We start from the raw sequence: 11,682 nt of genomic DNA on the forward strand, positions 1-11,682 counted from the left end.
GCAGGTAGCGCCAGGGGAGCTCAGTGGCGACACGTCCATACAGCGTGTAGACAGATGTCTCCGCAGTGAGTACTTTTACATCTACTTTCCTCAGAGAAATAAAACACAGGTCCTGCAGTTCAGAATGAAGTGGAATTTCAAGATCTCAGTCATGAAAGCAGGAAACTCATCAAACCTTGGGATCTTACTTTGAAGGGATTTTAGCCCTCATCTCAGTCTAATCCTGGATTCAATCCTATCAATAGAGTAAGATAGTGTAACACAATGCAATAGAAATGTAACCATGTGGCACAACATGATGCAATGTGATACAATGTAATTATCTCACCTCAAGGGCCGCATTGTAACAAGATGCAGGGCTGTAACACAATGTACTAGATGAGAAGGTGGCTTTCCAAAGCCCCAGCCCAGGGTCCCCCTGCAGCCCCTCTGCTGACACCTGCTGCCCAGGATGCTGGCATCCCAAGTCTTCAATCTGGGAGCAGCCCCGGCCATCCACCTCTGTGCCCTTGGACATGGAGGACACCTGAGCCCCCACCGGCACCCTGGCCTCTGTAAAAACTGCTGTCTCATGACCTTTGTTTGGCCTAGAAACCTGAGCGTTTCTACCTGCCAAGGTATGAGTCCAGTGACCTGGAGCAGTGTCTCAGACGGCTGTTCCCGGTCACTGAAAGTGCGAGTCTTGGAGCAAAGCCGACCCACATCCACTCACTGGAGCCCTCCCGAAGGCCGTGAGTTCTTTGGAGAGGACTGGGGGGAATCAGCTGAAATTTCAGCACCGGCTGAACTGGGAAAGGCTGGCAAGTCTGAACTGGGGTGGGGGTCCCTCTCTCCCCCACCCACCTCTTTTAGTCTCTACATTTCCATTTACTCCCCGTGGCCCATCGGGCTCCTGGTCAGAGTTCTGGACCTGCTGGCACCTCGGGGCTGGAGCCACCACTGTCTCCCCTGCTGTGGATGCCACTTCCCAGCAGGGGCCTGGGGCGTGCTCTGTACAACATCAGCATGGGGCTAAAACTTGGGGTGTGCCCAGGGGAGACCCAAGACAACCTCAGAGAATACACCCCTCCTGGCATAGCCCCACAATGGCAGAACGGGAAGAGGCAGGTTCTGGGGACCAGTGAGAAGCATGAATTCTCAGAGCCCCAGGGATGCAGTCACAGGGTGGCGCGGGCAGGGGACCCGTCCCCTGGGCTTAGGGCAGGCCCTTCCCCTTATGGTGCCATGTTCTCATCCCTCAAAGTCTTGTGACAACAAAAGAGTTGCCCCCCTGCTGTCTGGGTTGTACTGCCAGACACACGGCAGAGCTAGAAAGCCAGACTCAGGAGATACACATGCCGAGGAGGGAGGGTAAAAACATCGCAGGGAGGATGGAAACAGCAGGCTGGAAGAGTTTGGCCCTCCTGCTCCCCGGGGTCCAGGAGCAAACAGAGCAGGACAGCCCCAAAGCCAGGTGTGGTGATCGTGCACCCCCAAGCCCCAGACACAGGTGAGAGCACGGAGGCCTCAGCAGCCCTGATCTGCCCTGTGTCTCCTCCCTGAGTTCTCTTCCCTGCCTTGTCTATGTACCTACCTTCCCAAAAAACTTTTGAAAAAGTGCCTGTAAAAAGTGTAACGAGGGAAACTATTTTTCTTGAATATTACCAGCATCACCACTTTGGGGCACAAGGTAAGGAAAACCCTAAGTTTTGAACATAAGCAGTGTTGGTTTTGTGTGTGTCAATCATATCTCACAGTGGCTCCATCAATGCAGGTGCTTTTGTGAACGGATTTTGTGGATGTGGTTAGAGCTACAGTCGGTCATCTCTAAGTAAAGGAGGCCGTCCACAGTGACGTGCGGAGTCCTCACAAGACAGAGAAAACTCTGCTCTCCTCCTCCTCGTAGAAGGGCGCCGATCCCCTCACAAGGCCCCACCCTCATGACCTCATCTCACCCTAATCACCTCCCAAAGACCCCACCGCCAACACCATGCCATCTGTGGTTAGGGCTTCAACATGTGAACTGGGGAGGGACACACATTCAGTCCCTACCAAGGACCTTGAAGGGATCCCCCTGGATTGTCTGGACGGGGCCTAAATGCCATCACAGGGGTCCTTAGGAGAGGGAGGCAGACACACAGAGAAGGTGACATGAACACAGGATGGATTGGGATTTGGAGGTGCTGGCCCTGAAGACTACAGTGGTGTGGCCATAAGCCAAGGAGTGCCAGCCACTGCCGGAAGCTGGAAGAGGCAAGGAACAGGCTCTCTGTTAGAGACTCCAAAAGGGACATGGCCCAGCTGACACCTCTACAGGAGGCCTCTGCCCCCACCAGGGAAGAAGCTGAGACGGGGTGTGGAGGGGAGAAGCACCAGGACAGGGAAGGAGAAGAGAGTCCCCTGGAAACCAGAGCTCTCCACACCTCCACCGTGCGGTCCAGAAAAGTCCCCCGCAAGGCAAGGGAAACCACAACAGCTGGCGTGAGAGAGTGACCACAAGTGATGGGACTTCCTCAGCACCTGAGAGACACCTGCCAGGATCTCAGCAAATGCCAGGGTCCAGGGACTACCCCTTGGTGTGGACACGCTTTAGAAGGCCTGGCAGCCACCGGTGCCTGGAGAGAGCTGTGGTGGGCGGGAGGAGAGGGAGTCACCCGGGACAGCACCAGCTTCCGGTCTGGGAGCGAAGAGAGGTGGGGTGGCGTGGAGGAGGGGTCAGAAGGGAGAGGAGAGGACACAGGACAGATGGGGGAGGTCTGAGCTCTGTTCAGCACCTCTCAGGGGCCTGCCGAATGCCCAGGGGAAGAAATTGCATTCGTGGGGTTTTCAGCGCAGAGATAAAATGAAGAGTTACGGGTGGGGGGTCAGCAAGGGTCTTAGTGAAACCTTGTGGCCCTGAGCCCGGTGGTCAGTCACCTTGAAGGGGAGCAGAAGACCAGCAACGTAAAGAAAGAGAGCTGGCAGGAGGGGAGGACTGCCAGCAGGGCGTGTGCGCCATCCCGAGGGCCAGGCACAGAAGCACCAGGGGGAGAACCCCGCCTAGCGAGGTCCCCACGCGCACCAGCTGCTCCGCAATCCTCATCCTTTGACCCCGAGGGCAAACCCGCAGGCAGACGTCCCTGCCTTCATCCTGCCCCAGAGGAAGGAAGTTAGGCCATGAGAGCAGACTGGCCTCCTGGCCTTTCTGAGCCTGACCCTGTGCACGGATCCTTGGGCCCCGCTCTCCTCCCACCAACACAGCGTACAGGAGCCCTCGACCACAGCCCAGTAAGAAAATCAGGTCTCTGTACCCTCTGAGCTCACCCGCGACACTCACAGCTTCTGGACACGTCCCTTCCCACGGGGCGTCCAGACCGCTCTGCTTCCCACACCGAGACCCCGCCGCTCAGTACAAGGTGCCCGTGGATGTGGCCCCCACGTTCTTCTGGGCCCAGTGCTTCCCCGTAAGAGTGACCCCACCCCCTCTTCTCTGGGAGAGGAGACAGGCGACGTATTGAGTGACTGGAGCCATTCACACGGAGGTCAACGCCAGCGGGATCTCTACGCCTGCAGAGGAGGGCCCGGGAGGACCCCACTGGGGGGCCCCGCCTCTGCGTTAGCCTCCCCCTCTTTGCTGGCTCCACTCACCCCACCTCAGTGAGGCCCTCCCCAAGCTTCATGAGGAAGCCCCCGGATCAGACGTGACCCCCTCCTCCCGCACCCTCACTACCCTCCCCCTGCTGAGCCCCCTCCCCTAATCCCGCTGCTTGAGCTAAGCTGCTAAGTACAGGATGATGGAGAGCTGGAGGGTGAGGGGTCGAGGGCTGCCCTCGGGCCCCAGGCATCCACGTCCTGCGTGTTCCTTTAACCACCTTCCCGAGAGTGGAGAGCCTTCCTGACCACAGGCCACAGGAGGACCCACGTGCCGGGGTCCTACTTGCAACAAGATTTGTTCGGTTTAATTTCTGACTGTTTTTCACTCTTCAATCTACATGAAGTTGGCTTTGTATGTCGACCTTGCATCCCATGGACTTGTTATGCTGACTGGTTAGTTCCGGCCCCTCTTTTTGTAGCTCCTCTGGGGTTTTCTGCGTAGACAATGATGTCATCTGGGAAGACAGACAGTTTCATTTCTTACTTTCTCATCCGCCTGCTGTTTTTCTCTCTCCCTATTGTTTGGGCTAGAGCCTTCGGTACAATGTTGAATAGCGGGGTGGAGGGGGCCGTTCATTCCTGCCTTCTTCCTGATCCTGTGGGACGCATTCAGTCTTTCACCGTTAAGTGTGATGTTACTTGTAGGCTTGTCACTGATGCTGTTTATAAGGCTGAAGACGATCCCTTCCTTTCCTACTTTGCTGAAACCGTTTACCAGGACCGTATATTGGACTTTTTTCAAGTGTTTTTAAAATTTTGCTTATTGTGATGTACTGTTCTTTTAAAATATTATTGGACTCAATTTTCTTAAATTTGTAAACAATTTTTTCACCTACGTTCATGAGGAATATTGCAGTTAGTTTTTTACATATAATGTCTTTGGTTTGGGTATCAAGGTAATGCTGGCTTCATACACTGAGTTGGGAAGCATTCTTTCCTGTTCCGTTTGTGAAAGAGTTTGTGTAGAAAGAATTGGTACTGATTCCTCCTTAAATGTTTGGCTGAATTCAGCAGGGAAGCCATCTGGGCCTGTCCGGAATTTTAATTTGGGGAAGATGTTTAATGGCACATGCAATTATTTTTTATATATAAGACTACCTGGGCTCTCTGTTTTCTTCTGAGTAAGCTTTAGTGGTTTGTGTCTTTCAGGGAATTTGTCTGTTTCATCTCAGCTGTTGAACTTATTGTCATAAAGTTGTTCAAATAGGCACAATCTGTTTTCAGTGTCTGCAGGGTCTGTAGTTCTGTGTGCGTTTCTGCCCACTGGACATAGGCAACAAGGAACACCCCCATCAGCCCCAGCGCCCCCCCTCCCAGAGCCAGCTCTTCCTTTAACAGAAAAAATAAAGCAGCAGGGTCTTCAGAGGACACAGGAGGTGCTGCCTTCTCCCGGCCAGCACCCCGCCGTCCCACCAGGGCCCATCCTAGCACACGTCCGGTCACCCTGGCCACATCACTGGGCTCCAGCGGGCAGCAGCCACCTCCATTCTCCTGTGTCCTTCTAACTTGTGTAGCAGTCCCTCCCTGAGGTGAGGAATGACCTTCCATGCCGGGAGCCACAGCCCAGGACCAGGAAGGGTTGGCAGGACCCTCCCCAGCAGGAGGAAGATGTGCCCTTTAGAGGAGCACAGCCCACTCCGCAAAAGTCCGGCCCCTCCGCCCCCGCCTCTCTGGCGCTGGGGATCAAGGGCACTGAGACCCCCTTGAGGCCACCCCTCAGAGGTGTGCCCTCGGTCTCCATCTCCCTGTTTATGGCTGCACCCCCCACTTCCCATCCTCTATAACCAAAGGCCCTTCAGTCTGCTTTCCAAACAGAAGCAGCACCTTCCGGGCCTCCCCCGCAGAAACGCTGCCATGTCCACAAGCAGGCCTCCTGGACAGTTCCTAAAGTTCCAGACACTTCCTGCAGCAGTAACTGCCCTTCCCTTCCCTTCCAGAGCAACTGCCAGGATTGGAGATGAGTGGCTTGATTTACTGAATAATTTATGTGATGGGATCCCAACTTCCGAGGTCTTTACAACTATATTTAGTAAATGTTTAGAAGTGCCACATACCCTCCCAATAACCACTGCTGCTCTCTAATTTAGACACAACTGTGCACAGATATTTTAAGTCTACCATCCCCAATCCTCACGGCAATTCTAAAAGCTATGTTCCTACTATTACAAGTGTGGAAACAGAATCTCATAGAAACTGTGGTCTCCTCAAAGGCATGCAACTGGTAAATCGAGGAATCAAGATTTGAGAACCCAGGCCTGTTGTGTTCAAAAGTTTGCTTTCAATACACTATACCCATCTGCCCATCTCCGTACATCCTGAAGAATTCTAGAAATTCAAAGACAGACTTGCTGTCTCTGCAGTGTGAAATGTTGAAGATACTCAAGCACTTAATCAGAGCAAAACTGATGCGGTGTGAGCAGGGCCTGGGTGTCAGCTGTCTCCCTGCGCTGAGAGTTGAAGGATCTACTTCAACTCTACTAAGCGTCTACTAAGTTGAAGGATCCTACTACGGGGAAAACACTGTCTTCGGCTGAGATGCCTAATTTCAAGTTCACCATAGAAAACTCAACAGTGGGTGCCCAGGAAGCCAAGAGAAATTCCAGCCGCTTGTGAAGTGGGGTAACCATGCTGAAATAAATCGCTGGCATCTTTAGGGTAGATTCCCAAGAACCCAGGACTGGGGATATATCTATTCAACCTCAATTTTTCTTTCTTACACATAAATAAATAAAATCAGACTTTACAATGAAAATAAAATCGCCAATAGAGAAGAGAGTCGAATGATCTATAAATTAGACTGTGATTTATGTTTCGCTGACACAAACTCTCAATCGGCCAAATGGCTTTTAAATCAATGCTCTGACATCACAGTGGTCTGGCCTCGACGGCGGTCTCGAACTTCATAAATCAAAGGAGTGAGAGAGGAATCAGATTGCGGCCACACCCGTCAACCGTTCAAGTCATGAATCACACACAGCTCCTGCTGCCAGATGGGTGCGTCTTCCCAGCAGGGGGCCGCCACGGCCGCCATGCTCCTCCCAGGGCAGCGAGCTCCACTCACGTCCCTCGAAGGTCCCAACGCGCCCTCTGCCTGGCCCTGGCGTCACTGAGAGGATGCAGCAGGCGGTGGATGTCAGCTATTACATTAAAAAGGCAGAGGGGAAATGGGTTCCCTGTGTACGTGACCATGAGTGGCAGATGCTGTCCAAGGCCCCCGCGTGTTTCGCCCAGTGAGACTGACAGGACCAACCCCGAAGGTGGTCGCTCCTCACTCAGCCCGTCAGCTGCGCTGAGCACAGGGTCTGTCCCAGCCCAGGAAGGGCTGAGCACCCAGAAGTGCCCGCCCTTCTCCTCCTTCAAAGGCATCCTGCTGGGGCAGAGGACGGGCAGCACAGGGCCGGGCACTGTGAACGCTTGGTAGACACGAGCTGTCACTGTCACGGGCAAGGAGAGGACACGGGCCCCGCTGGAGACGGTCAGACGCAGGTGAGCATGCAGCCAGGAAAGGGGCGGGGGCTGCTGAGGGCACGACAAGGCCTCCAAGCTCACCAGGGAGGGGCCGGCGGGGGATACGTGGCAGCCAGTCGTGGCAGCCTTCGTGGCTGCAGTATCGCCACTGACCTCTGTGCTGTGGCGGCCGGTCGCTCAGATCAAAGGGGCACCAGGAGGGAGGCCAGGCCTGGGGTGCAGGTGGGGCAGCTCCATTCAGCAGAAGCAGCTTTGCTGGCCGGGACCCTCCCCTCAGGGAGGAGATGCAAGACCTGCTCACCAGTTCAGCATTCGAGCCTCTGTTACTTACGTGGTGTTTCCACTTCTGTTGTTGATTAAAGAAACAGCATTAGGAGATCGGGATTAACATATACACAGTACTATATATACAACAGATAACCAACAAGGACCTACTCTGTAGCACAGGGAGCTCTACTCAGTATTTTGTAAACCTATAAGGGAAAAGAATCTGAAAAAGAACAGATATACATGTATGGATAACTGAATCACTTTGCTGCACACCTGAAACATTGCAAATCAACTATACTTCAATAAAAAAGGAAAAAAAGCCAGTAGACATCAACATGAAATGGAGCCTGTAGTCGCAGAAAATAATGATAATACTAATAGCAGTGTTTCCACCCTATTCCGTGATACGTGTGATGGCACACACACACACGTACACACACATGCATGCACACACACGCACAGGCATGCAGTCAACCAAGTCTCGACGCTGGTGCAGGAAGCGGCTCCGCATCTCCACCCACCGAGTCCGAGGACAGTGTGGTCAAGACCCCAGGTGGGCACCTGCCCAACCCAGGCGTCCCAGGTAGCCTCCTCGGCTGCTGCTTCCCCAGCTGCGGAAGCGTCCACTCCTGTTCTGCTCGCATCCCTGCCACCAACGACCCTCAGATGTGGAGAGTCCGTGTGAGCGGGCGAGGGACGTGGTTGGCAGAGTGTCCCGAAAGTAGGACCAGCCTTGCTCATGATTTGCTAATTACCTTCCTTCACTGGAGGCGCTGGTCCAACGTGGCCTTTCCCAGTGGCCTGGATGCGTGTTCTCATGGTGTCCATGGGGTAGATGGCAGGACCTGTCTCCACGGGACACGTCGCCCTGTATCGCTGGGGCAAAAGCAGCCCGATAGCCCCTCCGGGACCCGCTTGCCAGGGAGAAGAAGGGAGCTCGATGGGGAAAACCCACCAGCCCTGGTGGGCGTGGGGACAACCAGGCACAATACTGAGGCCTCCCCGACAGTAGGTGCTCCTGCTACATGCACATAGTTGTGCTAACTGGTTGCTATGAACTGAATTGCGTGCCCCCAAATTCACGGCACAGCCCTAACCCCCAACGGGACTGCACTGGAGACAGGAGGCAGTTAAGGTTAAATGAGGACATAAGGGTAGACTCCGATCTGCTGGGATTGGTGCCCTTATAAGAAAGGACACCAGAACTCACTCTGCCGGGCACAGGTACGGCGAGAAGGCGGCGGCTGAAGAGGCCTCACCAGGAACCGAGCACACCAGCACCCTGACCTCAGACGTCCAGCCTCCAGACTGTGGGAAATAAATGTCTGTTGTTTCAGCCGCCTCGCGTCCTTGGTGTTTGCTCTGAGCTAAGACAGAGTGCAGCCCAAAGCCCTCCAAACCCTGTCCCACCCTCTGCCACCTTTGTCTAAACTGGAGGATTTCTTTAACGCTGGCCTTTTACTGGCCAAAAAGAGGCCAGCCAGAAAACCAAGACTGGGAGAGGCAGGGGGCGGGCTCAGCTCTGAGCCGTCCATGCGGGAGGGAGCCTGGATGGCGGGGTTCCCCTCTGCCCGAAGAAGGCGGAAGGCACATCCAGAGCCCATGGGATGTAAGGGTGGCCACGCCAGCCCTGCGCCTCCTCACCGTGGTGTCACCAAGTCTGCCACGGTGACAGTGGCGCCTTCGCTACGAATCCCTTGCAGAGAGAGTTTCTTGCTGGACTTGGATGACACACCAGCCTCTCCTGCTTGGAAGCCACAAGCCCTTCAGTAAAAAGACTTCAAAGGCACCAATCACTCAGGTGCTGGGAAAAACAAGAAAGCTGGGATTCCTTGGTGGGGGGGGAATGAGAGAGAGAAGTGGCCACTCCTTTGGCTTTGAGGAGCACTTTAAAAGTTAAAAACAGGATTCTGTTCTGTTGCTTAGATGCAAGTATGTCAAAATATCTCATTTTCCTGCGTCCTGAGGATCAACAGTATCTGCTGTTGAAATTCACTGCCCTGGAGCCGTGAAGAAAATGAGACGGGCTCCTTCACGCGCGGCATCGCGAGAGCAGGTGGCTGCTTGGTGCTGGTAAATTGCATTTCTCCTTTTCAGAAATTCCGCTGTTGCGACGTGGCCTGATGAGACCCCGGCACCATCCGTCACCCCGTCGCCCGGGGCCTTTGCCCCCTCGGCGGCCGCCCTGCTCCCCACACCGCCCCAAGCCCGGGCAGCTATCTCTCTCTGAATTAAAATTGTAACGTGTTCGTCCCATTTACACAAAGCCTCAGCTTTGACACATGCAATTACTATGAACATAGAGGCAACATGATTGCTAAGGGCTCCAGAAAGAGAGTTTAATCAGAAGACGTGGGGTTCTCCCGGCTGATTTATAATTTCACTCCTTGCTATTCCTTTATGTTCTTATGTGTTCAGATAATTAGATACACTAGTTCTTGCTTCCCGAGAGGCCAGAAAGGGCAAAATTCCTATTCTTTTTACATTAAAAAGATTAAATTATAATATAGAAAATCTGTAACTTTGGGTAGAAATGACAAATTCACACTACATTAATTTCAGTGCTTACAAAATGTTACAAATAATTTGTGCATTCTCCCCTCTCTTGTAGGTGCATGTGAATTAATTACCTATCCAATTTCAATGGCTTTCAAGTCAGCTTTCCACAGACAACTCCGAAATTAAAATAAGGTTTGATTTCCATTTGCCAAGTATATTTGTTTGAGATGTTTAACCATTTAAGCCCATGTACACGTCCCTGAGAACATGGACGTGAACAGATGTGACGTGCCACTTACGCAGACACCGGGGGAAGCAGGAGTCCTCGGGACTGGCAATTAGTAAATGGAAGAATAAGCCTCCATCCCATACTTTGCAAACAGGAGCGGAAACGCCACAGGAGAGGCACTGTGCACCCCAGTCAGAGGCTCTGCAGCGAGGCGTCTTCCCAGGGCTCAAGCCACGCATGGGGGGGTTGCCTGGGGGACAGTTTCCAGGTTCACTCATTTGTCCACACAAGACCGACTGAGGCCCAGCTGTGCCAGGCTCCAAGCCGAACGCAGGCAGGCAGCTCTCTCGGCACGCAGACGCGGTGGCACCCAGTTCCCACGGGGCCCGAGGCCACTTAGGCACGTGACGCCCACCCCCAGCCCGCTAGAGCCCCCAGCTGCGCAGGTGCCACGCGAAGAAGCACAGGCGGCCACGGCAGAGGGTGCAGGAAGCTGGACGGGGCTGGGAAGGGCCCCCGGGAACCTGAGAGTGAAACCGGCCGAGAGGAGGCCACAGTGGAGCAGGGTGGACCCTCACCCACCAGGACTGGCCCCTTACGAGACGGCCACGTGAAGACACCACGTGACGATGGAGGGCAGAAGGATGGCAGCTGCTGCCGCCGCACAGCAGGACCACCGGCCACCCCCGCAGGCGGAAGAGGCAGGACGACCCTCCCCTGGCGCCCGAGGACGCGTGGCCCCTGACACCTCTGCGCGGGACTTCTGGCGCCGGAGCCGCGGAGCACCAGCTCCTGGTTGTGGCCCCGGCCCGTGGTCCCCCCGGGTCGCCCCGGCGAGCTAACAGCCGGTGCCCAGGGTGAGAAGCGGGAGCGGAGGCAGGTGTGCGCGGAGGGGACGGTGGGCGCAGGGGGTGCGGGGGGGGGGCACAGCAGGAAGACAGAGAACGGAGGCGCATGAAATGGGGCCACGGCCGGGACACCAAGCGTGGCTGCAGCCACCGGAAGCCACGGGGGAGACAGGGAGCAGACTCTCCCTCCCGCTGGGGGAGCCCTTCCCCCTACTCCCCCCCGCCCCCCGCTGACACTGCGATGCCCCGCCTCTGGCCCCGCCCTGGGGCTGGGAGCGCAAGTGCCGGCGTGTTAACCCCCGTGTGTGCAGCGCTCTCCTACACAGTCGTGGAAACGGGGTTAATTTAATCAAGAGGCTTATTTGGGTCTGGGGAAGGAGAAGGCCTCTCCCAGGGCACGACGTTGAAGCTGAGACGTGAGAACCAGTGGGGGTCCCGTGGGGGAGGGGAGGGCAGCGCTCGGGAGGAGGGGCGCACGGCGCGGGCATCAGGGCTTGAGGGGTCCCTTCCCGCACAAGAAGCACCTTGAAGCTTTATGACTGTAAAGGCAGACACATTCATATTACACATTAAAACATTGCTTTGACCTAACCGCTCGTATTTTATTTCTTATTATAAAAGAAATTAAAGCATTTTGGGGGCCCCTATAAGTGTCATGAGGCCCGGACCTGCACCCGGGGCTCCTAGTGGGCAAGTGGGTCCCGCCGCCAAGGCCAAGGCATGAGCCGGGCCAGTGTGTCCGGGAAAAGGAAAGGC

General features: G+C 54.9%; 1 long non-coding RNA gene across 2 annotated transcripts; it reads right to left on the minus strand.

Moving 5' to 3' along the window:
• Window positions 1-6,388: 6,388 nt before the first annotated feature.
• On the minus strand, window positions 6,389-10,888 carry LOC309658137. 2 transcript variants are annotated; one of them, XR_014262045.1, is made up of 3 exons: window positions 8,995-10,888; window positions 8,561-8,658; window positions 6,389-8,226 (listed from the first exon to the last, which is right to left on the minus strand). It is a non-coding gene; the product is annotated as an uncharacterized lncRNA (long non-coding RNA). The 2 variants fall into 2 exon arrangements; XR_014262046.1 differs by having other exon boundaries at window positions 6,389-8,658.
• Window positions 10,889-11,682: the final 794 nt, after the last annotated feature.

The sequence above is a fragment of the Balaenoptera physalus genome (assembly GCF_965194825.1).
Source record: "Balaenoptera physalus genome assembly, chromosome: 3".
Classification (NCBI taxonomy): Eukaryota; Metazoa; Chordata; class Mammalia; order Artiodactyla; family Balaenopteridae; genus Balaenoptera; species Balaenoptera physalus.